This window comes from Gymnoscopelus braueri (assembly GCF_963280865.1).
Source record: "Gymnoscopelus braueri genome assembly, chromosome: 3".
In the NCBI taxonomy this organism is placed as follows: Eukaryota; Metazoa; Chordata; class Actinopteri; order Myctophiformes; family Myctophidae; genus Gymnoscopelus; species Gymnoscopelus braueri.
Window position 1 is genome coordinate 38,624,820 of NC_137612.1, and position 27,687 is coordinate 38,652,506.

Below are 27,687 nucleotides of genomic sequence, written 5' to 3' on the forward strand. Positions count from 1 at the left end.
ACCAGCCTCACAGGCTGTAAATACTGTAAATGACTCAATGTCAGTCCTCTATGACGTATACATGACGTATGATGTGCCCATATTTGGCCACGGTTTCAGCCTGAGCCCACCGCTGTTTACTTCCATTGTAAGTACAGAATACAGTATATATTAAAAAAGACAGAATGAATTTAATGGACAATATGGCTGTTATAATCCATTAACTCAACAATATCACATTACATGTGTATATTATGATGAATACCACATTCATCATAATATACACACATAACATTAGGTACATGCGTTGACTATACAGTATAAGAACCCATAATATCTATATTAAGCTATTTTAAAGGCATTTTGAATGTGAGCTAGGTTATAGGATGCAGATCTAATGGAAAGTAAGAGACTATACATGCTGCATGGCTAAGTGTTGCGCAGGCAATAATAGGCCTGGGCGAAATTACTTCAAATTAACATCACGGTTATTTCAAACTTTTGCCTCAATTATGATTAAATGAATGATTATTTTAAAAGGTGTTTATTCAATTTCTCTGAATATAATTATTTCTGTGTACTTTTGAAGACAGCAACACAATGGTGAGTAGACATGCGACTGCATTATGGATGGCTCTTGGCTGACCTTTACAGATCTTTTGATACTTAATGTGTCATATACAAAATATTAGGAATATTAGGACTACAGTATAACCATCTTTGTTCTTTCTTGACTGACAAGTTGGTCTCACATAGCTGGAAGACTTGAACTTGATGACCCTCATCATATTTTACATAGTAATAATCAATTACGATTAACTCTTTGACTGCCCCGGACGGGAATTCCCGTCCGATGGCTCTATGGCTATCATGGCCAATGACGGAAAGACGAAAATATGGAAAAAAAAAATTTTTGAAAAATTATTATTTTTTTCTTTTTTCTTTTTTAATTTTTCTGAATTTTTTGGTATTTTTTTGGGGGGGTTTATCTCAAAGGAACTAGGAGATAACGCTATCCAAAAAATTGCTGCTCCATTCACTTCAATGTTAAAAAACAAACAGAGGAAAAATGCACCTTTTTCCTGGCAATGGGACAACACATTCTGAAATAAGTCTGGCAGTGAAAGAGTTAATAGTCATGTTAAGCAAAATGTCAAAAGTCATCTGACTATAGCTATATTACGGTATATCTATGCATGAAATCTCTTTCTGTGTGTGTGTGTGTGTGTGTGTGTGTGTGTGTGTGTGTGTGTGTGTGTGTGTGTGTGTGTCATAACTTGAGCACCGTCTGACCAAATTACTTCAAACTCAAAGTCGTCGGACCAATCTGTCTGTCTGTACTGTATGTCATCAATATGACATCATAGACTGGCCTCCAAGTACTAGATAATGTACCAAGTACTAAAGCTTCTAAAGATTCGGTTAATTTACAGCACATGAGCAAGATGAAGTTGGTTATTGGTTCTAAATATCCGTTTTGATATATTTCCGTTTAATTGCAGTGGACTTCTACAGTATGTCAACACACCCTCACACCCGTGCCTTCTAACGGGCGACAGCTGGCGACGGATTTGACCATACTGCAACATTTGCTGGGGTGCAAGTGGTTAATAAAAGTGTAATTTTAAGAGTTTTAAGCATATTTTCATTATTACGATAATAGTGTTAATCGCAATAATTTTGGCTGCAATAATCGTGAAATGAAATGTCCCACCCCACGTCCATATTTCAATGGCAGCATGGTCAGATGTTTTCCCGAGCCGTCACTATAGTACTACTTGAGATTGAGAATATGTTACACTTACAGTATGTCGTACTGTACATACAATGGAAATGTCACGCCTGACTTCTAAGGGCTCCCATTCTGTATATCGTTGCTGTCGGGCAGAAACCTCTTATCTCCATATTCTAACCTAAATTAACGCCCTACTTGAGCGTCACACAAAAGCATCAAAAGTAGCAGATCCACAAGCTGGAAACGTGGCGCGAGGCGACGCGTTTTGAACTTGATTTGCTACTTTTGCTATGTTTGAATTTGAATCCCGCAAAGTATCAGGTTTCCACCCGACAGAGACGATTATGTGGAATCAATCACAGCCCTACTTTGAGTGAATGTTATCCTGGTGCATGTTGTATCTATTTATGACCACCAATAAAGTGGTAATGGGTCATTGGGTGGCGTTTTAGTTAAAGGCCCTGTCCTGGAGTTTATACACATGAACCATGTGAAATGTACATTTGTCTTTGCCTATAATGTGACCTACAGTAACTGTACATTTTCCTCCTTATGAATTATTCAGTCACACTTAGCTGAACAGCTCTAGACTACGTGCGTGCGTGTGTGTGTGTGTGTGTGTGTGTGTGTGTGTGTGTGTGTGTGTGTGTGTGTGTGTGTGTGTGTGTGTGTGTGTGTGTGTGTGTGTGTGTGTGTGTGTGTGTGTGTGTGTGTGTGTGTGTGTGTGTGTTTGAGAGAGAGAGAGTTTGTGTGTGCGTGCAGTTGCTCCAACTAAAGGTGATGTTACGTGACTGTGTGGATGGTGAGGAAAAATGATAACGCGTGTGTTTATTGGATAGAATTCTGCGGCAGGAGGCGGATAAATAGAGTCAACCCAGGACCAATTGTGCTGTATAATGAAATATGGATACATGCAGGCATATGAGTGTGTACTGTGTGACTCTGTTCCCCCTGTGTGTGTGTGTGTGTGTGTGTGTGTGTGTGTGTGTGTGTGTGTGTGTGTGTGTGTGTGTGTGTGTGTGTGTGTGTGTGTGTGTGTGTGTGTGTGTGTGTGTGTGTGTGTGTGTGTGGAGCCTGTGGGAGTGTTTTTTTTTTTTTAAAGAGACAGAATCTGTTATAAGGCAGTGGTTCTCAAAAGGAGCCCCATAACTCTGAGAGTGTACAAATGGAACCAAATGGACGGGGGTCCATTTGGTTCCATTTGTACACTCTCAGAGTTGCAGACCTGTAAGGGTCCATTTGGAACCCCTCAAGGAACCCTGAGGGTCCCTGGACCCCACTTTGTGAACCATTGTTATAAGAGACAACGTTGAAAATTACTTAAAAATTACTTAAAGGTTTTTTTATTTTCAATGTTTTATTTGGGGTTTTATGACCTCAATTACACCCAAAAAACCTGAACTTAGAACATTCAGTGGATTTTCTGTGGTCTGGGGTTTTCTGAATAATTAGGCTGAAAAGTAATCTGAGCTTGGCCCTTCGACAGTGAGGTCACAGTCGATTAATCCCGCCCACTCTCCTCCTCGCCCCTCCCCTCCGCTATCCTTTCCTTTGAGGGGGGCGGAGCAGAGGCGATGATTGACAGGCAAAATCCCTCACCAGCGACACCCGCAGGCAAAGATTTCTTTTTTCATTGCAGTTGAAAAGGCTTTAGAAATGTGAGAGAAAAACACCTGCCATGGATCACTGGAATTGAATTTTCACTTAAAACTTTTTGTACACTTTTGAAGGACCAGGACAAAGACTTTGAATGTGGTGTAAAAGTGAATGTCATTAAACCTTTAACACTGGTTCTCTATCCAGGGACCCCCAGGAGTCCTTGAGTTTTCATGGGGTCCCCAGCTAAATGATTCATAGTTGGGAACCAAAATGGACCCTTATGGGTCTGTTATTTGGTTCCATTTGTAAACACACAGAGCTGAGGACTTGACAGGGTCCCAGAGATAACTATTTTGTCAAAGGAATATCAAACTGGGGGTCGTTGAAATAATTTTTTTTGAGAGTCACTCTATTGAGTGATGATTCATACTGTAACTGAGAAGCAAACCCCCTCTTTTTCCTGCACGGTACACTGTATTTATAGAGCAATCTTTTACACAGTAGGTGGTTGGGGGGATTGGAGTGGTGTTTAGGACCCTATGGTATGTAAGCGCTGCCCCTGGGGGGTCTTTAACGTTAAATTCACTGTTAAATGTTTGGCATGCTGTGAAGTTGTCTGTTGGTGCTCGACCCAGCACCTCAGTCAATACACCTCAGCAGAACCAGTCAATAAAGGTTTTCAAATTCTAATACTTGTGAGGGACATTTGGCCCTCACAATTATCTAACACACAGACCACTGGGTTTGTTCTCAGAAGCTTTGACTCAGGTAAGAGTGGCTCATCACTCTCGTTCCATTAAAACTGCATTTTGTTATACAGGAATATTGCGTCTGCCTCAATCTAGTGGACGGCTGCACTCAAATGAGTAGCTTTTAGTCATAACTGGCTGTGTGACGCACGTTTAGAGCCGTGTGCGCTGGCAGTCAAGGTTGAGGTCAACTACACACTCTACATGCAGAGCTCATTACTGCAGCATCCCATCACAGTCTCACCAGAGGAATGAAGAGAGGTGCCTTCCTCAGGAGACACATTTTGGGATCTTTTTTTCTTTGTCATTTACGTGGTGCTTGGAAGTGGGATTGGCCTGTTCTTTTGGACTCAAAATTTTGTGTGTGTGTGTGTGTGTGTGTGTGTACTTGTACTACTATACTTGTGCGGGCCAAACGTCCCCACAAGTATTGTAAAATTTGAGAAATAGACATTGTGACGACAATGTGCCCAGTCCACACATGAGTTGTTGTTTATGGTTAGAATGATTTTGGGGAGTTGCGTTTACAATTGGGAAAAGATCCAGGTTGGGTTATGGTTAGGATTAGATATGTAGTGGTTAGGTTTAGGGGGTTCACAACCTACGACACGTTGTGAGCTTGTAGATCTGCTATTTTAGGCTTTATTGTTATGGTAAAAAGGTGTAAAAAAAATAAAAAAATAAATGGCATTCATAAAATTGCCATTCTGAAATGTTGATTTCAGTATAGCAACACAACGTGTGTGTGGTAACAAACAGACCCCTTCATTGATCTCCATTTTAGCAGGACGATTTTGGAGCCTTTCACAAAGAAGCTGTGGTTCGAGACATTGATTGCCACGCTCTCAGAGAGACTTTTCTGCACAAATGCTGATTGACAGGCCCAACTTGAACGTTGTCTTCATTTAATCCACACAACTTTGGGGGGGATTGAAGACCCCTTTCTGTGTCTCTTGACTTGCCGTTCCGAACTGTCTCTCATCTAAATGCAATGAATTTCCACTCAAAGGGATATGGCAGGCCATTTTGACTCTCATATAGGAGCAATTTTTTGGGTATGCCTTCAGGATTGTCACATCAACAAAAGCAGTTGAAAGCATAAAATAAATAATACCACTTTCTATTTTCTCATTACCATGCCGGTATCGGACCGAGATATCCATGACAGTTATTTTCCATGCGTTTATTATACTTTGACAAGTTTGGTGTCTAATGAGCAATTTAAACAAAATAGACGGTTGCGCTCCCGACTCACCAAAGATAGGTGCAAAAGGCCAGCATTACAGTACAGAATAAACAGAAAAGGCACACTGACAAAAAACCTTTGAGTGTGAAAAAATGTATTTATTTACAAACCATGCGACTTTATTTCATATTTGTAAATAAAGAGCCTCAGTATTTTTCCGTTTATTCCGGAATGCCGGTATTCTGGTCTCAAAAAGAGGATCTAATTGAAGCCTACTGTAGTTCAGGCCAAATAGTATATAGTCAATCTTCAAGATCACAACCCGCAATCTACAATCTACCCGTGAGCTTGTAGATGCTATGTGATGGAGCATAGATTAAGCATGAGTGTCCACTAAAACTTTTGGAAAGCGTTCGTGGTCCACCAATCTAGGTGGATGGGTCAGATGGGTGGGAATGTTAATTCTAATGATCAATCAATCGATTGTGTTCCGGCCTGGATCAATGGAATGAACAAAACTTTATATTCCTGTTTATCGGCATCACAATGAAAACACATTTTAAAATTATTTTTAAAATAATGTTATATCTTTGCTGTCGGGTGGAAACCGCATATTTCCCAAACTGTTACTTTTCAGGATTCATATTCAAAAACAGCGAAAGTAGTAGATCTACAAGCAAAAAATGTGTCGCTTCACCCTGCGCTTCGAGCTTGCGTATCTGCTACTTTTGATTTTGTGTGTGAAATATTTGCTTCTGGGGGTCCCTGGAACTGAATATTTTGAGATGGGGGGTGTGGTAAAGACAGACACTGCCATTCCCACTTTACCTTTATAGCCTCACATGTTCCATTATTTTCATTATTTTCTGTTTAACATATGCATTTTCATACTACTCATTTAATATTCATTTCATTTATACAAACAACACAGAGACAATTGTTTGTTTAAAACAACCAATTTATTTTACAGTTTAAAGCTCTTCACCACACCAAACAAACACCCATACTTGCCATGTCCTCTTCCTGGTCTGAGGATCTGAAAAGAGTAACTTCTTCTTCTTCTTCTTCTTTGGTTTTATGGCGGGTCGCAACCGTTTGCTTTTAGGTGCATACCGCCACCTACTGTACCGGAGTATGTAGTCTGACTCCCTACACTTCTCTATTCCATTCACCGTTATTCTAATTTATAGTGTGGCTATCTTTTAGTGATAGCACTGCACCCTGCCTACACCCTGTGAAACACCCCTATCTCCTTCAAAAATTCCACCACTGCTTTTTGTGTGTCCTTTACCCCGTCTCCTGTTGTTCCTAGAATACCTAATAGGCTCCACTGTCTCCCTGCCTCAGTTACGCTCTTCATTAATGTATTCCTCTCTTCCCTGTATTTCCTACATTGCATTAAAATATGTTCTGCGTTTTCTTGAAAAGAGTAACACATGACCACAGTGCTCCTTATATGGAGGGTAGAGGAATTGGGACATACCATTTGACAGGGGAGTGTGGGATTTTTCTGTATAAGGTATATTATGATTGAAAAGAGGTGTGTTGTTAAACATGATTAATACTTACCTTTTGATTGATTTGAATGATTTCTGTAAAGTTTGGAAAATGTTTTATTTGTTTGAGTTCACTAGTATTTTAGGTGAATGTGTTGAGGTTACCTGTCTTTTAAGACATGGTTGAGGCCACTAGTTAGAGGCCATACAGGTAGATGATATGAGTCAGTCTAGTCTCAGGCCTGGGTCAGGAAAGTCAGGGGCACCATGCTGCTGCTAGAGCTCTGCCCTACAGAGTCAGTTTAGTCTCTGGACTGTTGCTTGTTTGAAGCGTGTAAGTTTATTGTTTTGTTTTTTTTAATTACTTTTTTTAAACTATTTTTGAACATCATTTTTTGTGCACTTTAAGAAAAATAAATCCAGATTATTGCAACATTTGGTTTGTCATTCTGTCTACCTAGCCCTCATCAGAAAGAACTCTATTACAGGGGGTCTACGGCCAAATACGTATAATTTTGGGGATCCTTGACATGAAAAGGTTGGAGCACCGCTGATATATCAACCAAACAACAAAAATGATATCTATTTGGCTGCCGACTCCCATCAAAATATGTTGTTCCAGGGACCCCCCCAGAAGCTTGTATATCTTGTATATCTTGTATATCTTTGAATAGCCAAAGTATAAAATAATGCCAAAAATTCAAAATGACACAGATGCGTTCCCGGATTGAATGGGTTAAAGGGATACTTCACTTTCACATAAAATAAACATTAAAAATAAATATTTAAAAAAAATGAAAGAAGTTATGGCAAAATAAAGGCCCCCTCACACATTAGTAGGACACTCTAATGCGTGAGGGGGCCGTGATTTTTCCATTACTTTTTTCATTTATTTTTAATATATTTTTTAAATGTTTATTTTATGTGAAAGTGAAGTATCCCTTTAAGCAAATGATTTCCTTGGAGTTTAGTTTATGTGTGACCAACCTTCATCCTCACTTTAAGTGCTGAGGACCTGCCACGTCTGTGTTTTCAATAATTAAGCCGATCCCCACAACACGTCTGTTGATATAGTTTTTTTGTGTGTGTGTTAAGTGGATGTGTAAATGTTTGCTTTTTGTAAATCGTCCCTGTCGTGCAGAAACCTCCTATCCATATTTCAACTGTTTTTCCATAAATTAATACCCTATACAAGAGTGCCACACAAAACAAGTGAAAATCAAAATAGCTGATCTACAAGATCTACGAGTGGCGATTGCGACGTGTAGATCGGCTATGTTCACTATTCTAAACAGTTTTGGACATACAAGGATTCCACCCGACAGCAACGTGTTTGTAAATGATCTGCATGCTAAGAGAGGTGAAATTGCAGCCTTTTAACAACTAAACAACACTGAGTTGGTGCTGATGAGAGTCATTATGCCCCAGATGTGTGCAAACCAGGCAAAGGTGGAAGAATTACTCAAAATTTGTTTTACTTAAAGCTGCACTATGTAACTTTACTGTTAGTACTGCAATTAGTTTTACCACTGTGCTAGAGCCTGCTTCAGGTCATAATTTGTGTCAAACCAGAAACAGGATATGTGTACTACAGTATATACCATACAGATTGGACGAAATTACATTTTATTCACTAAAAAGGTTACATGATACCACTTTAAGTAAAAGTTATCAATACCACAACATAAAAATAAGTAAGTAAAAGGCCTGTTTTCAAACTTTTACTTGAGTAAAAGTACAACATATACTTGCATTACCAAAAGAAAAGTATTTGCTGCTATTTATTCGGCCAATAGCCGAAGTTTAAAATAGAGTTTTGTAATATCTGCAAAGTAACTAAAGCTGTTAAATAATTGTTGCAAGAGTAAAAAAATTACAATATTTGCCTCTGAGATGCAGTACGTTCAGAAACGCACAAAAAAAAGACATATACTCAAGTAAAGTGAAAAAGAAAAGCTAAATTTGACTTAAGTACAGTACTTGAGTACATGTTCTTAGTTACTTACCACTGAAACCAGGCCATTCCAGGCTGTAGACTTTCACCCAAAAGGAGTTCTCAACGGTGCCCGCTGAACTTCACAGAGAGAGGTGTCACAGCACGTTGGTCCCGTCCCGCCTTGGCACAGAGGCGCCCAGAGCAGCTGCAGCGGGTCATCTGGTGGGCCGTCACGGGGGACTTTCTCTTCCCTTCGACCTCCACAGCACAGCGCTGATCTGCCATAGGTGTGTGACGTGTTATAGGTGGGCTAGGGGGAGTTACAGGGAACATGTTGCTGAAGGTGGGCTCGGGGACTTATGAGAAACATGTTGCACATACTGTGTGCTGTCCTGTTGAATATCAAGTATCACAGTCAGCCAGGCTCTCCCACCATCATGAAATTGTACTTGGCGATTAATCGGCCTAACAAATAATTGTACGTTGGGACATGCAGTAGTATAAATAAAAATTACAATTGCCTTTAAGGCTTTCTAAACAAAAATTGCTCAGGGCAGATATGACAAATAAAATAAATTACTGGTACCAATAATCAAAATAAATGTACTATGGCCAAAATAGGCCATATTTGATAATGTTGTACTTAAAAAAAAAAGAAAAGTGTAGATCTGATGTTTCCACAATTTCTGAAAACATTTTCAACAGATTAATTTACAGTATACGCAAGAATGGAAGTGATTCTGACGATGCAAAAATTATTCAGATTATCTCAAATAATTGCGATTATGTAATCATTGTGAGAGGCCACACCTACATCTCAAAATGTGAATTTATATTGGCTTTTCATACTTGGGGAAACTGAACTGAGATGCTTGATTTATCTCAATTTGCGAGTGATGTGCCCACATTTGAGTCTGTTTAAGTGTCTGGAAAAATTGATTAGGCGCCCCTCAGGCAGTTCAAATTTAGCCTGAAGGTTAGAGAGGTGAGCGTTTTGTCTGCGGTAGATGGATGCTTAACTACTTTCAAAACTGGAATCCTTATTTTGGGCATGTCATTCATCATTTTCTAATATTTCAAGTATAGTATAGCATAGTGCTGCACAATTAATTGAAAAAAGATTGTGATCTCGATTCAGAAACCTATGCAATCTCGATTTTAATTTATGGCGATTTTTTTTTCAATTAAAAAAAAAAAAAAAGCGGGGGGGGGGGGGTTTCTTAATATTTTTATATTTCCAAGAGAATTGTGTGAGAATCGTGATCTAAATTCTTATGGAGGAAAATCGTGATTCACAATTGAGCAAGAATCGTGCAGCACTATAGCAGCGGTTCTCAAAGTGGGGTCCTTGGGGGCATCACAATCATTTTAACCACTTCATCCATTTATATGTTGGCTATTAAAGATAGCTCTGCTCTAGATTGCGAGATTGTTCTGGTTTTCATTATTATGTGACACACATTGCTTAAATTCATTGTTTTCCATTTCTGTCCTTTTTCTAGAAGTTGGTGTGTTTGTGGAGGTTGCTCTGGTTGGCATTAACCACTTGAACCCTGCGGTGCAGTTAGGGGTTAATTGTCTTGCTTATGGACAGTTGGACACCTTGACATATTGCCGGGCCGGGAATCAAACCTGGTACCTTTTGTTTCCCAGGCAGCCTCTCCAGCCATTCAGCTATGGCTCCCCCAGCTCTCATTCAGTACATACATACATACATACATACATACTGTACATACATACATACATACATACATACATACATACATACATACATACATACTGTACATACATACATACATACATACAGTGGTTATGTGCATAGTGTTGCCAATGGTGTCCCATGTTGTGTTTAAGCCTCAGCTCTGTCTGCACAGTAGACAATAGATAGGCATTAATCTGGCCCAGCTGGACAGAGGGAAATTAATGATCATTTACACTGACGACATAATCGGGCTTCACGCTGTCCTCCGATACTAAATTGCCTTTCTTTGTTCCACGAGATGTCTTTCTGTCTTTCTCTGTCGCTCTCTCTCTCTCTTGGTCTCTCTATCTCTCTGTCTCTCTCTCTCTCTCTTGCCCTCCCTCTCTCCTCTGCCTCTTTTTCAGGCCGTTCTCTGTTATCGGTCATTAAGTGCTAAGTTTCCATGGAAACTAGCCAGTTTGGTGGGAATTGGTGTGCTGTGTGTAAGTGTCCCGGTGATGTTCACCATAGAGAACTATCTGTCCAGCAGTCTAGTGTCGGGTGCCATTGTTACTCTGTGAGAGAGAGAGAGAGAGAGAGAGAGAGAGACTGTATATGGGAAGAATAGAGGTATGAACGGAGGAAAGGAGGTTCATCTCTCCATAAGGCCAATCATGGTGTTCGTAAGACCCGTGGGCAGACAACAGGAGCAGAGGGGGAGACAACTTTGTTGCGTTTTGTCCATGGAATTGGGAAGAGGAGTGCACCAGTGCCTCTTTACCATAGAACCATAGAATATACAATTTTCGCCTATTATGGCATGCCCACTAGGTTTTATGTGGTTAAGAGGGCGAGAAACTACAGTGACTGACAGGAGCTAATCAGACTTATCAATGGCTCTATGTTTTTACAAGCCCTGACCACAAGAACAAAAAAAAACGTACAAGATTGTTTCACACGAAAGTATAATGAATCAAGGCGCAGTGGTGCTGGCGCCGACAGATACATACTCTCGCAACTGCGCTCTATAGAGGATGAATAGGCCTCTTGGCCTACGTCACTATAGGAGGAGTTCTTCCCAAGTCTTATCTACTGATGACATGATAACACACACGTTTCATACAAGTTCTCAAAGCATTGTGCTGTGAGCTTGTAGATCTGCACATTTCAGTGCACAACACTGGCACGAAACTAAATCAGACATAACTCTACCCCTGACCCCTAAACTTATCTCTAAAATGCATAACCTCATCCTGAATCTTTTCCTAACTCCAAAAATCTATTTTTGTTAACCATAAAACAACCATTTGTCTTGTGAGGACCCAGGAAAACGCTCCTCACAATGTCAATTTCTCAAATTCAAACTACACTCGTGGGGACATTTTGGCCCTCACAAGCATACTAACACAAGTACACACACACACACACGCTGACATGGCATGTTCAAGACATCCCCCTCCCTTGCGTCTCTCTTATCTCTCAGCCAGGGTTTGTGTAGCTGCGGTCCCCTAATGCCATCACTTCTAAGAGCACTGACCCTGGTGGCAGGTTACATGGGGAGCCATCTCACTGTAATTAGGCCGTGCTCTGTGTGTAATGACTTAGCATGGAAAGCGCTCTCTATCAGGGCTCACAGACAGCAGCCCCACACTGTCAGAGGAGATGGGGGGGAGGGGGGCGTCCGGCCATCACCAAGGGCAAGCCTGTAGGGCATTACCGACTGTCCCCTCGCCATCCCTCGCCAAACGGGAGGTTAAATCGAGTTCCTTGCCGCATTCAAAAATCCCCCCTATCGCTTATCGAAAAGGCAAGGGGGTTAAATATTCAGTCTGGGGGGTTTTGAAACATAATCCGTGCTGCGAGTTATATTGTCTTTGGATTCCTCTCTCTCTCTCTCTGCCTCCCTCCCTCTCTCTCTTCTATCTGTGTCTCTTCCTCCTTCTCTAGCTATTTCTTTGCCTGTGGTATGACAGAGATAAGTGGGCCACAGCGAAAATGGCTGTCATAAGCGACTGTCACTCAGGTAAGGCGGCGGGGCTTTTCGCGGTCAGACACAGAACCACGGCTCGACAAGCGAGTGAGTTAAAGCGCCGGGGAGCGTGTGGATTCCGTACCATCCCCTTTATCCATACTATAAATTTGCTCGTTACGTTGTAGCAAACATCTGGTGAAGCAGGCTCCGCGTGTGTGTGACACCGCCGTCTGAATTGGTTTGGATTCTATTAAAGCATGGTCTATAAGGTTTAATAGCCAACAGGGTATGGCGTTATTATGACATAACAGTTAACACCAGTATCTACCCCACAGGCTGAATGATATAAGAAAAGCCCCACTGACCTCTCCCACTTTAATACCATCGTGGAATCACCGGCCCTAAATGAGGCCTGTCCGGTTCGCAGTATTACTGGCTTATTATAGTGTTCTCTTATTCTTTTACAAGAGGGGAATTTAGCAGGGAGATTGAGGATTACTGGTGGTTTAATTTGCAGAGAGAGGCTTCATCAAGTATGAACCTGCCACAAGGTTGTGACCATGACCTACACACAAGGTTATACAGGGCTTCTCCTGCATAGACACATTTTTGGCTTCCACCAAAGAGGTTTTTAGCCACCCGCAAAAGGAAAATCATAACAATTGTAAGAATTGAGAATCCTAACCCTTAGACCTAACCTCCAAAGGCCTAATCAACCTAACCTGAATCTTTTCCTAGCTGAAAGTGTGCACACACGGGCACACACGCGTACATACGTCTCTAACCACCAGCCCCATTGAGTTACGTTGCAGCTGCTACTGTGTGAGTTAATGTGATGGGATGGGAGATGCTAGTATGTTCGCTATAGCTCCTGGCTGAGCCATTAACGTGACAGTACACAGGCCGCTCTAGAACAACCATAAAGTATTGAACAGAACGGGAAGGGAGGCCGGGCGACAAGGGAAAGGAAGAATGGAAAATGGTGGGAAGGAAGGAGGAAGTCAAGAAAAAGCAATAAAAGAAAGATGGGAGGGCGGACTTGTGCGGCAGGATATTCTGTGACCGTCTATTTGAGGAGAATCTAACGGATGGTGTGGGGAGGGGGGAGGAACAATTCCCCACCATCAGCAAGTGAATAAAAAGGCTGCAGTTTATCTCTGTCTAGAAGACAAATACGCTGAGGAGAGGAACGGAGGAACATCTTCATTTTGTCCCCGTATGTCCCCCTCTGCAAGTCACTTATCCTTGCTGTCGGGCAGAAACCTTGTATCTCCACGTTTCAGGTTTTAATGTTTTTTTTGTTTAGTTTTTCATAAATTAATGTCCTGCTTCTGAATACTACAGTGTGACATGAAAGTAGCAAAATAGCTGATCTTTGTGAGCTTGTAGATCTATAATTTTTTGCTTTTTTTAATACAATTTTAAAGTGAAATGAAAGTGGTTAAGTGTGTGGGTTTTATATACATTTTCAACCAATGAAAAGTATCAACAAGAGCTTGTGCCTAAATTATAACTACATTGGATCCATTGGAACACAGGTTCTTTTTTTCCTGCCCATTTTCTGAAAAGTAAAAGGTTTCCAACCCGACAGCGACGTTATTATCAACCCCTCTGTGTGGGAGTTGATAACTGACTGACTGCACAGCAAAAATCCTGAGTGTACGTTTAACGGCTGATTTATACTTAGCTGCTTGCCGGTGACGCGCACAGAAACGTCTAAATCGCCCGTAACTCTGATGGACCCGTAAGGGTCTGTCGCCGTGGATGAGCGTGTGTCAGCAATATCCCCACCGACAACGTTGCAAAAGTTAGATTAATGAAAGTCATATCTAACTGGCAAAAAAATAATATATTACGTCCCCTCTTTCCCATTATTTGGAGAACGGATTACAGTTAGACCGGATAGGGTGCGTGGATGGATGGATGATGAAATGGTGATATGAAATGCAATAACAGACCGTGGTCTCGCGGTGGGTTGTCCATTTTTCATCAGGCCCAGCTTTTTTAGTTTGTTAGCTTCAGCCATACTGGCCGGACGTGACTAATAGTAGCGATATCTCAATGTAGAAATAGGTAGAAGGTACAAACTTTGTAAACAAATGTGTCAAACTTTTTCCAAAAATACCCGATCTACAAGCTTGCATCGTGACACGTTGAGATGCTTCCCATGCTTCGCAACAACGGGAGAAATGGTACACAAATGGTCTCCTAAGTGGGCACTGTAAACATGTCCTATGTTTACTGGTGCTAGATCTCGTGAGAGTGCGTTGCTGGGACAGAGAAAGGTCGATAACAAAGCAGATTGTCAGAATGTTGGGAAGATTGTGTAGCTTGTTAAGAATGGGTCCAATATTTAGTTCAGTGACCATGCGGCTAAAGAATAGGTCAGAAACACATGTGTTCACGTTCACTCTCCCTTTGGAATTAATAGACCCCTTCCTGCAGTACTTCGGTCTCCTCAAGGGGCGACCACCTATATGTCACACAGATACAGGAGTTGCTCTTCTATTTGTCTTGGTCTGTGTGTCTGGTTGGCTGGCAGTAAGCAGGCCTTTTGTACTCTCGCAAGCTACACTTCTGTGACCCTTTGGTTTTGCTGACTGGGTCTAATGAATGAATACAGAGTCAGTCACTAAAAGAAACGCTCTGGGCTCCATCTGTTCAGCTGGTCTTGTTTGTCTGCTGGTTGGCTTGCTGGGTTGGCGCTTGTGTACATACAGCCTGTGTGTTGGCTTGGATATCAGATGTCTCAGCTCCCTCACAGTTTACGTTCTGTATAGTTTATGTTGGCGTACATACTGTCTCTCCGTCTGGAGAATCAGTGAGACAAGCTTAATTTAGCTGCTTCTCCCAGACAAGCAGGCCATATGAATGAAAAGGCCAGGAAAGAAAACGAAGAAATAAGCTTGTGAAATGTGCTACCCAGCATCTTTTGAAATGGGGGTCTGTGGCCACATCCATATCAATGTGCAGGTCCTTGACATGAAAATGTTTCAGAAACACTGGTCTAGGGTCAGAGGCAGCCTGTGTGTTGAACACCACCAAGGACACTGGCACAGGTCGCTGCACAGCGTTTACATGTTTATAATCTCTCAAGAACAGATTCCTGCACTGCGTTGGAATCTGTCGGGGAGGTTCGTCATAACAAGTGCGCATGGGCGTGCCTTCAGATCAGGAAGCGGGCCGCGCTTTACCCAATCAAATGTAGTGGGCGGGATTCACGTGTCCGTCGATCGTTCCCCCCTCGAAACAAACCGAAACTAATTTAACAATAGCGTCCGCGGAGCAGACAAAACCACGGAAAGATATTCACATTTTAACTTACTCTTTCATCATAGAAACAAGTGGGCTTATAACCAAAACGATCCATGTTCTCTGGGAGAAGTGGTGTTAGTGTTCCGTGTAGAAATATTGTTAGTGGGAATGAAAACATAGTCGCACCAACCGGAAGTGATGCGCTGAAGGATACAGAAACACCGGTTTCCTTTGCGCTCTGGCGTTACGTTTTCTTCCGCCCAGAGCCAACAGACATAGAACAAACAGCAGAGGGCGCTGTTTTTCATTTTCAGTTGGCGATGGGTTCCCAGATTGACATGTTTATAACAGATGTTTATAATGTATGATATTTACAATTATTGCTGCTTAAGCACTAGGACAACAGTTAAACCGTTATCTTTCTTAATACTACTGCTATTCTTGATTAGTCCTTTTTATTATTGTATATTTTTTCTTCCTCGTTCATTATTATTATTATTATTATTATTATTATTATAGTACTCATATTATTAATGCTGCTATAATATCTGAAGAACCAGAACAGAAAATATTTTACTCTACCTTTTACTGTAACCTTGAACCTCGATTTACGCGCCATCGCACAGCGGCATCACTTGCCGAAAATAACCGATTTTCAAGCTAGCACTGCAATACGACACGATAGCTTGAAGATCAGTCAGCATAATATAAATGAACCTTCAGAGTCTGTGGCAGCACAGATGGATGGAACACAGCGGACACCGTCCCAAGGTCAACATCACTTTTGATCCGATCTGATGTCCCATGGTCAGCTGACCTGCACTGTTATGTATGATGACGAACGAGTCATGGCACTGAGTTTTATAATCCCCCAGTCATGGAAGCCCCTAATACAGAAATGATAACTTACCTCTATATTCCCTATACACCTTTGTCATAAATGTGACAAGTTGGGACCACGGAGGCTGATGATGACGATGATGAGGATGGACTGAACTAGACAGGACGGCTTATTGGTTACAGAGACTGCTTCTGTCCTGTGACTGGAGAGGTGGTTCTCCAAGTGGGGTCCGGGGTCCCCCAGGTATCTTTGAGGGGGTTCCAGGGGGTCTTGAAAGATTTAGAAAAAAAATTGAATTATTTGTAACATTTTTAACAAGAATCTTGTTAAAGAAAATTATAATAATCTTCTCTAGTGGGGGTCCCTGGTCACAAAATCATTTCAGATGGGGCTTCGCGGGCCAATGAAGTCCATATCAATTTGGGGGTACTTGACAATGTTTGAGAACCACCACTGAGGATGGACTAGATGGCTTATAGGCCACAGAGACGCTGGTGACTGCAGAGATCACACAGGGTCAGTCCCTGCAGCTGCCAGCGTGTCACTCAGCCATCGCCATGTCTCCTATGAGGAACCGGTCAATGGACAGGTGCCGCCATCTTGTGAGGTTTTCAGCTATTACTTTCAATGGTGTGACGTCACGTTCTCTTTTTATATAGAAGTGACCCTGAGCAGTGGTATATATGTTACAGGGAAATTGGCATTCGTTGGGAAATTGGAAAGGTATGTTCGTTTTTAGGCGCGGGGCTTCGGCGGAGGAGCGCTGAAAATAAAATGGACAAGTAAGACGCGCGAACGCGGGAAGCGAACGCAGCTCGAAAATATTGTCCATGACGGAGGTGTGCCGACTCAGCAGACCTTGAGGCCGAGGAGGCGCGCCCGAGCGCCACCAGGCGCGAGTGCCCGCGCCGACCGGCCGATGGTCTGCTAGTCGAGTCAGCGCCATCCGAGTTGTAAACCAATAGGGGGAGAATAGATCTTTTCATGGGTTACTATCCACGACACTCTCTAATTAGTGTGCATGCGTGCGTGCGTGTGTGGGGGGGGGGGGCTCTGGTGTGGCTTGCATTGCCCTCTAGTGTTGGTTCTACAGAATTGCCTAGTAACAGGTGTGTTGATTACATAGACAGATTAACGTCACCATTCACAATCAAAGTGAATCGATAACAAAGGGGGAAGCGAGGGGGGGGTTTCACTGGTTTTCCAGTTTCCCTGTAACATATACACTCAAGTAATAAATACCCACATATTCAAAAGTACAAATGAAGTACATTTTCAGAAATGTTCAGAAATAGTGAAAATAGCAGATCTGCGACGTGTTGAGAGAGCTTGTAGATCTGCTATTTTCACCACATTTTAAGATTTTAAGTTCTTCATTCATAATAATTCATATGAGTCCCTTCCTAAATGCAGTGGAGTCAAAAGTACAATATTTCTATTTAAAATGTAGCGGAGTGGATATCATCAGCTTGAAAAATCAGCAATAAAAAAACATACTCCAAAAATGTACTTAAGTAAATGTACTTATAGTAACTGTCCCCCACTGACCTTGAGCAGGGATGCTGAGCTGTACTGTTAAGTCGCTGTGGATGAAAACGTCACAGGGCTGATGGCAGGTTTTATGCACAGTGACAATGCCGTATATTTGAATAACAATGGGGCTTGCAGGTGAATAACGCCATTCAGCCTCGGCTGTGAGGATATTATACAGGGGCTGAGTTGTATGCAAAGGCCTGCCCCGTCCCGGGGTGCTGTGTGTGTGTGTGTGTGTGTGTGTGTGTGTGTGTGTGTGTTTTGAGAGGGCCAAATGTCCCCACAAGTAGCCTATACAGTAACAATTGAGAAATAGACATTGTGAGGACAATTTCCAGGTCCTCACAAGAGAAATTGTTGTTTTATGGTTACAAAAGATTAGGCTAAAGGTCCTTACACACCGGCGAATATGCGAATATACGCAAAATTCGGACTCGTTCCGAATAATTAAAAGACGCTTTTTCGCTTCGCGAAACTGATGTGGACGCTTGCATTGACTTTATAAGGTTTTAAAAAAAAACGTATTTATTCGCATGAGAAGAATTCGCCCCGGTGTGTAAGGACCTTTACACTTGTAGGTTAGGATTAGACATTTAGATGTTAGGTTTAGGGGTCAGGGTTAGAGTTATGCCTGATTTATACGGGACGGAAAATAGCCGATCTACAAGCTCACAAGTTGAGCTTGTAATTCTGCAATTTTTCAGCTATTTTCAATGCCGTACTGAAATGTTGTCCTCACAAGTATAGTAATAAAACATGTGTATTGTGTGTTTGTGTGTGTGTGTGTGTGTGTGTGTGTGTGTGGTTGCGGTTGGGTGTGCTGAATGTTTTCCTTTGTCAGGACCTGCCTGCATTACCAGTTGACAATCCCTCTGATCTTGTTACAGGAGCCCCTCCCCCCTCCCCCTTTCTCTCCATAATCTCAACTCGTCCCCGAGGCACGCGTGTAAATATTTAGCCTACTGTAGCTAGTGTTGTCTTTGATGAGTGCCCCGCATGCGGTGGGCTCTATGTGACGTATGGCTTCCAGGCAAACGCTCACTCTTTGCCGCTTCAGATTCGTTTTGACAAATTTAACCACGTGAACCCTTCCATCCCTGTTCTGGGCATCATGTCATAATAGGCAAACGTTCTGCGGAAATACCCGATCTACGAGCTCACGGCGCGTCGCATCACGACCTACAAAGTTGTGAGCTCGTAGCTACAAGCTGTGAGCTTGTAGATGAAGCTACTGTATTTTCGGTGAAGAGATTTGGTGTGGAGGGGAAAAAAGAAGGGCCGCAAGTATACAGTCCCGTGGGGGGCCCCCGTTATTGAAATGTATGTTAAGTGGTTAACTAGAGTCATACGTACAAAGTAAAATACAAAAATCAAAACAAATGCAGAGTTAAAATGTTTTAATTGCCATAGTTCGATTTTGTGAATAGACAGGATAGGAGAAAGAAAGCAAACCAAGGACGGAGAGGACATCATCGCTGTCGGACGGAAACCTTGCATGTACAAAACTGTTACTTTTCAGGATTCAAATTGTAAAGTAGCTCACAACGCATCGGATCGGGACGCGTTTTGATCTAGTAGATCGGCTATTTCTGCTACTTTTGTGTGACACTTAAGTATGACGAAGTAGGGCATTAATTTACATCAAATGTTTAAATATGGAGATACAAGGTTTCTGTCCAACAGCAACGACATACGAGTGTCTCGGCCAGAACCGAACCAGACCAGGAAGCTTAGAAATAAAACATGCTTTTAGCACATTTTATCCTAAGTGCTTTACAATGTGCATTACATTCAACCATTCACACACCAATGGCGGAAGCAACCATGTAAGGTCCCGACCTGCTCATCGGAAGCAGTTAGGTGTTATGTGTCTTGCTCAAGGACATTTCAATGCTATAACCCAAGGGGGAGCCATGGGGATCAAACCGGGAACTTTCCGATGCCTGAGTTAGGTTCTTTTACACCTTCAGTATTTTCTGTGGTGTAGGTAAGTGTAGCCTGACCAGTGGTCCTCGTTGTTGACCTGATAGCTTAGATATCTGATCCCTCTGTGATGTAATTCACTCCAATTCCACAGTTCACTACACAGCTCATTGAATGCACGGGCTAGATACTTGAGCTAATGTTAAGCTACAGCTGGCTCGTGAGTGTCAGCGAGAGCATTCACTGAAAATAGCCGTCACCAAAACCAACAGTTGCAGACAGTGAGGATCTGAAGGTCCTTACTTGGGATGGGACGTCATGAACACTTCATGGCACGATTATTGTGGCCGAAATAATTGCGATGAACAACATTATCGCGAAAATCTAAATACACTTAAAACTCTTAAAATGCCACTTTTGATAACCACTGATAACCACCACACATCCCAGCACCCATATTCTCGGGGGAACATTAAACAACATAATAATCAATAATATAATCTACTCACTCACTCTGTGTCTCAGAGGAGGGCTGTGGACAGTTCAGAAACCCGCCTACCAGTGACATCATCAATGAAGAATAGAAGCTAATAGAAACTGCAGGCTGTCTCTTCCTGGAAAGTTAGCATGCTATAATAGAAGCCAGTGTTTTTGCATTAATAAAAAATAAAAAATATATGTAAATCGTGTTTGAAATAACCAAACTCACAGAGTGAGTAGACAAGAATGGTACCTATTATAATGAGCATTAGTGAGGACCAATTATATGAAGATAGGTTGAAAATGGGTCTAGTGATCCTTTAAGTAAAGTACTCCATTACTGTCCACCACTGGTCTTGCAGTATGTCTCCTCTGAGGGCATTGACTCTCTCTCTCTCACTCTCTCTCTCTGTCTCTCTCTGTATCTCTGTATCTCTCTCTCTCACTCTCTCTTTCTGTGTCTCTCTCTCTCTCTCTCTCTCTCTCTCTCTCTCTGTCTCTGTCTCTCTCTGTATCTTTCTCTGTGTTGTCTGTTATTGAACTGTTCCCGGGGCCTTGCGGAAGCTGGGTCTGCTCGGCAGAGCCCACTAATATTCCTTAATGATGTGGCATCTGTCTCTGTCACCCTGTGCGCCGCGCCCGCCAGACGAGGCCTATTGTGGTTGACTTCACCCGAGAGATAAGCAGTCCTCTCTCTCTTAGACACAGGCTGTGGGACAATAACATCGGCGCTGGCGCGCAGAACATCAGCCCCGACCAGACGAAAGCAGCTAAAAGTCAACAAATAACTCACTTCTTTACAAAGTGTCCGTGACGGATATCTTTTTCACTTTTATTTTTTTTCACATTTTGAGAGGAAACTCATTATGAATACTGTACTGTATATGACAGTGGTTGTTAAAGTGGGGTCCGGAAACCCTCAGGGTTCCCGGAGGGGGTTCCAAATGGACCCTTAACAAGTTTGTAACTCTGATAATGTACAAATGGAACCAAATGGACCCTTTTGGCTCCATTTGTACACTCTCAGAGTTATGGAGTTATTAAATAAGTTTAAGAACCACTGCTAGATTTTTTAAAGTATATATATATATATATATATATATATAATTTCACGGTACTCAAAGTCACTTCACGCAACAAACAGGTTTATTAAAGCAAAGAACAAGTAAGAGAAAATTAGGGCTCAAAACAAAATAACAAAGAGTTCAAAACTAGAATGATAGAAAGGGGAATTAGATTATGTGGGGAAGGCAAGTCTAAAGAGGTGGCTTTTGAGGGCGGGTTTTTAAAGGAGAGAGGTTGCTTTGATGTGAGTTGGGAGTGAGTTCCATAGGGAGAGGAGGGGGGCCACGGCGACTGAGAAGGCCCTGTCATCTCGGGTTTGGGTGAAAAAGCAAAAGCACTGAGGCTCCTGTCAAAGGCAGGTATTCAAATTAAGTATTCAGCATCAACAAGTATTATTATTTTTAGTCATGGTTTAGGGATGAGCTGAGCTGCGGGGGGTGAACCTTGAGGTGACCTGACTCGCAAAACAGCAGTCTGTGTCTTATTGAATTTTTTAAAAGACGGATCTGGGGGCATGCTGGTTCTGCATAAACACCTTTTAACAGTAATTTTCCAGAGCGCATCGATCTGCATAACACTTTTTAACAGTAATTTTGCAGAGCACATCGATCTGCATAACACTTTGCGACAGTAATTTTCCAGAGAGAACCCCTCCCCCCTCTCTCTCTCTCCCCCATCTGTGTGTTTATAATGACACTCAGGAACTAGTTATCATAGCTAATGATTGGAGAATGCGTGCAACATATGTACGAGTTGCCGAGTATACAAATGCGAGTTTACACGACGCATATGTGTCTGTTTGCCAAAATGTGATGTATGCATGTGTCTGTGTGAGTGTGTGTGTGTGTGTGTGTGTGTGTGTGTGTGTGGTTTCCTTTTAGCATATTAACTGTATGTGTGTTTATGAGTACACAATGTGGTTTGCAATATTGTGCGTGCGCCCAGAGTGCCAGAGAAAACATATTGGACGGGATTGGCTCCGATAACGCTGTCACTTCCTAGCATTCGTGTTAGAGGAGCTCTCTCACCGGCTCTCTCTCTCTCGCTCGGCGGAGCCAAACTCTGCTCTCCTCCGCCTGTGAGAATGACAAGCCTACACAGGCAGCAGCCGAGCCCGGGCATCATATCCACGCGTCAGTGGCATTGCCGATAAGCACCTCTATTTTGCTCTTAAGCCATTTCCAATTCATGAATTTCATTATCCGCCCTCCTTTTTACACGCCACAGTATGGGCCCACAAAGAAACCACATTCGCTTTATCCACCTTTTTTTTATCTCTATCTCAAGAAGTGCATATTATTGGTAATGGGAAGGGTGGGTGGATGCCGATGAATGGCGCTCAGAGCTGACACGCACAGGTGTATGACGGTTTGTAAAAAATAACTGAAGAAATAGAATAAAATAAACAGTCACTGACATGGCTTTTTATGAGGAGTGCCTTCAACCTCCTACCTGTCCTAAACAAAACGGTAAACCATGGGCTCACTTGGCTTATTGGTTTTCTAAAACGTTTTTCAGAGCATGTTATGATCAATCAATTGATTGTGTTCCCGTTTGGATCAATGTAACTAACATAGTATACTTTAAGTTCTTATGTATTGAAAGAAAAAAAAAATGATAAAAAAATGATCTGAAAAAGTAATCTGGAAAAAATAAATGTGTGTTATAGTGCCTTCTAGTGGCACTATAACAGGCCCATGTGAAAAATTGGCAGAGGTTCTGCTCTGGCATCCAGGGAGTGTGCGTGCACAGTTTTGCACGAACGGCCCAACGGTGCCGGAGATTATATCTCCATATTTAAACTTGTTATGTTTTTTCATAAATTAACGCCCTTCTTCGTTATGCTACAGTGTCACACAAAAGTAACAAAAGTTGCCGATCTACAAGCTCAAAACTCGCCGCGACACGTTTTGAGCTTATAGATCGGCTATTTTTTTTTTTTAATTCTGAAAGGTTACAGTTTTGTACGAGGTTTCCACCCTACAGCAACAATATGTTTGTATTGTTGTGTTAGCACAGTCTTTGCGGAACATGTACCACCACCATTTTGGTGCTTGTACATGCATGCAGTGACAGGTACAAATAAACCCCTCTTTATTCTTAAATGCTTGATTCCATTCAGCATCCAGTATGCTAAGTTAAATCCCAGCATAGCTGTGGACTGTTCAACCAATAACATTCCCCCAAAGCGTTCTCAAAGACTCCTGATTCTCAACAAATGTTTGCAAATCCAAATTTGACCTTGTCTTCCAGCTCACTGAACAATGTATTAAATAACAAGACATTAGCAAAGCTGAAATGAACTATGAAATGAAATTATCTGTGTATCCCAGTGATTTGCATAGAGTCTCAAAGGCAGTTGAATATTTACTTTAAAAAAAAAGTGTATTTATTGCTTGCTAAAAGCGGCATAGCTGAATATTGTTGCTGTCGGGTAGAAACTTTATATGTTTTTACGTTTAAATGAATGCCCTACTTCATCATACAAGAGTGTCACAGAAAAGTAGTGAAAATAGCCTATCTGCTAGATCGGCTATTTTCACCATTTTAGAAGGAATAAAAAACGTTTTTGGTTTCCACCCGACAGCAACGATATGTACAGGACAGGTCAAGGAGTCAAGCCTGTATTTTCACCTGCCATGTATTTTTGTCATGTCCACACTTACTGTATTTTAAGTATAGCCTAGAGCAGTGGTTTTCAAACTTTTTGTGCCCAAGGCACTCCAATGGGCAAGTCATAATCTTAACCCATTAAGACCTAGAACTGTGTCATTTTTAGATTTGAGCTAAAAAGCATTATTTTACACTTTGGGCTATTCAAAAATAGCAGATCTACAAGCTCATAGCGCGGCACCGAGTGCCGCGCTACGAGCTTGTAGATCTGCTATTTTTGAAACATTTTGAAAATGTGTGCAAATCTTTGAATATATATATATTTTAAAGCGAAATTTTTAAACTCAAATCTTTGCTTCTGGGGGTCCCTGGAACAACATATTTTGATGGGGGTCCGCGGCCAAATACATATAATTTTGGGGGTCCTTGACATGAAAAAGATTGAGCACCACTGATATAGAAACATACGTTTTTCAGAAAACTGTTGCGATTTAGGAGACATGTAGAATCGGCTTCAGGTCTCAATGGTTTAAGGTGCACCTGCAGCAGATCTACAAGCTAAAAACGTTGCCCTGTATTTGCTGTATTTTTGCCTAAAATGATATGCACAAAAAAGGGTTGAAAGTGGTGAAAATGCACTCACTATAGTGAATTTAGCCATATCGCTAATTTGTCATGCACAAGGGGGTGGGGTTAGAAAACAGCAAAATGGGCCAACGTGTGACTGTGAATAATGGTCAAATGCTGACTAATGTGTGCGAAAAATTTTAATGCGCAGCTATGCTGTGTGTGTGTGTATGGGGGGGGTGGGGGGGGTATGAATAGAAGAAGAATGGAGGTGTACAATATTAATTGGAGTTCCTGCAAATCTAGGTTTCTGAAGTGTATAAGGGCAACATTAATTTCCTGACCACTTAAATCTTATATGCGTGCACCGTTGACCGGGGTCCCCCAGGGGTCCACACTAGGCCCGCCTCCTTCTTTACACTCACTCGCACGCACGCACGCACGCACGCACGCACGCACGCACGCACGCACGCACGCACGCACGCACGCACGCACGCACGCACGCACGCACGCACGCACGCACGCACAGAAAACGAAACACTGAGTTGCTTCTCAAGCTGAGTGATTCTGTGTTTGTATGTTCAGGTTTTCTGTCATTGAACTGAACCAGAAATACATATTTTTTATATTGATAGATTGAAATATTAAAGTCAGAAGATGGGAAGAAATAGTGTTAACTTTTGTCCCCCATCGGTCTATACTTGGTCCCCTCCTTCTTTCCCTCTACACCAAATCTCTTCGCAGAAATTATCTGATATATAAGCTCTTATAGATCGTCTAATTTCGCCAAATGTTCACCTAGGCGTTTCACTAGGGTTTATGTGGTTAACTTTAGAACTAGATTCTACATTTCCTGTGAAGACATGCTTAAGGTACTATAAAAATAGCTAATTGTAGTTTTAATTGTAGTTTTTAAGAGTACAATACATACACTGTATGTGTCCATTTATAGTATATTAGCAAGCACTAACTACCTATTAGTGAATAGCGAGCAGCTACATGAACTGTATTTAAATATACTTTTGTGTTAAAGTATACACTAAATGAATACCGGCTTGTCTCCAGTCCATAAAGACAGTTTTATCCCTAATAGGGTCCACTATAAACCTCAACAGAGAGACAAATACAGACAGAACGGTATGGTGCTCATCTCTCTACAAGCTTGACCATTATAATGTGTGGTGGTGGGTAGATGAGGCCCCTGTGCTCTCTTGATGGGGAGATTGAGTTGTGCTGTCAACCACAGAGGACTCCAAGCACACAGCCACACCAGCGTTAGGCTGGGGGAGCAGTGCTTGCTGATTGACAGCACATGGTAATAATGTCTCTGATAGACCTGTGGAGCCTCAAATCCCCTTTAGCTAGAGTCTGGAGATGAGTGACCGCCATCGCTGAGGGGGCCATAAGCACATCGGCTTCACTCAAATTATATTCGTGGGCTGTGGAGCTTGACTCAGTCAGGTAACGGGGGCATCGGGGTGGGGAGAAAGCAAGTGGCCAACAAGTATGGCAGGAACTTAATAATAATCTCAAAAAGTATACACGCCACAGAGTATGTCACTCCAGGTCAGTGGTTCCCAAATGTAGGCAAACTGGTGTGCTGTGAGACGAGTCCAGGTGTCCCTTGGGATTTTGTGACAACACACTATTATTGCATTTTAACCCATTAACTCTCTCAGTGCCAAGCCCCGAGTTATCCCGAGTTTTAGGGTTATACCCTCAGTGCCAGGCGATTCTTAAAAATGTTTTCTAAATCCTAACAGTTTTTTGAAAAAAATCTGGAAAATATTTTTTCAAGATTTTTCAAAAATAGCAGATCTACAAGCTCATAGCGCGGCACTCGGTGCCGTGCTATGAGCTTGTATATCTGCTATTTTTGAATAGCCAAAGAAATCTAAAGTGACACAGATGCGTTCCAGGTCTTAATTTAAACACCTATACAAACAGAGAATATGAGATTAGACTAACATGCAGCAAATTGTCTGTCTGTCTGGCTGGGAATCGACCCGGGGACTCACTGTCAGGCATACTGTATAGAGCCCATGTGGCACGTGTAACGCCCGAGACTCGAACCCGGGCGTGGCGGATTTAGCCTCCTGTAGCAATGATTTGCTACTGTTCTGTTTTGAATATTTTATTAAACAGTGTATTTTCAGAGAAAGCTCTTTGATGCTTATATCGTTTATGGTGACTGTCCACCCTAACTTGGATAGTATGCAAAACACACATTTTCCTCTACATTTGGGCCTCTCATCCACACACAAAGGCATTTTCACTCACTAAAATGGAGATTTTTGTAAACGGACAAAAATATCAGTTTCAGTGGAACCGTGTAGACATGCAAAATGGAGATTTGAATAAACGATAATGTCATTGCTCAATTTGCACGTGCACATTGTTGCTAGCGCCTGGAAACTTCAACATTAATAGCATAAATATACATACCAGGTTGTTTATGTTTCTGTAGCACTGTTAGGACTAATTACAAGTTTATAACTTAAATTAGTATTGTTGCATCAACTGCACCACTTCACTGGCGACTGCTGCACCGAATATTACCTAGTCTAGGTTTAATGGCTGGTTTTGGACTAGCCCCATCTGTGACCTCCCCCTTCCAGTGTTGCCAGATTTTGTGAAAGAAATAAGCAAACAGGTCTATGAAAACAAGCCCAAAAGAAGCGACTAGCATTGGATATTTGAAAATAGCCGATCTACAAACTCATAACACGTCGCGATGCGACGTGTGGTGAGCACCAGTGAGAACCACTGGTTTAAATGACAGGAAACAAGCCCAAATAAGCGACTACACTTTAGAAACAAGCCCAAAAAAACGCAACCCGCAACTACCGATATTTATAAGCGACAGAAAACCAAGCTCAAAGTCCTTATAATAAGCGGACATGGCAACACTGCCCCCCTTCACTTTAGCTCTGGGCTGGGGACTCTAATGCTCACCAGCCAAAAAAAGGAAAAACAAAAAATGATATAAAAATATGCAGTAATGAGCCCAACCCATCACATCACATAACCGCAGTATTGCCCCAGTATTGTCCCATACCCTAACAGTTATTTATAAA

At 41.9% G+C, this 27,687-nt stretch overlaps 1 protein-coding gene across 2 annotated transcripts in view; it reads left to right on the top strand.

The window, feature by feature from the left end:
- The window catches only part of cacna2d2a (calcium channel, voltage-dependent, alpha 2/delta subunit 2a), a 291,322-nt gene that overhangs the window by 42,345 nt on the left and 221,290 nt on the right, over positions 1–27,687 (top strand). The gene's annotated exons all lie outside the window — the stretch shown is intronic.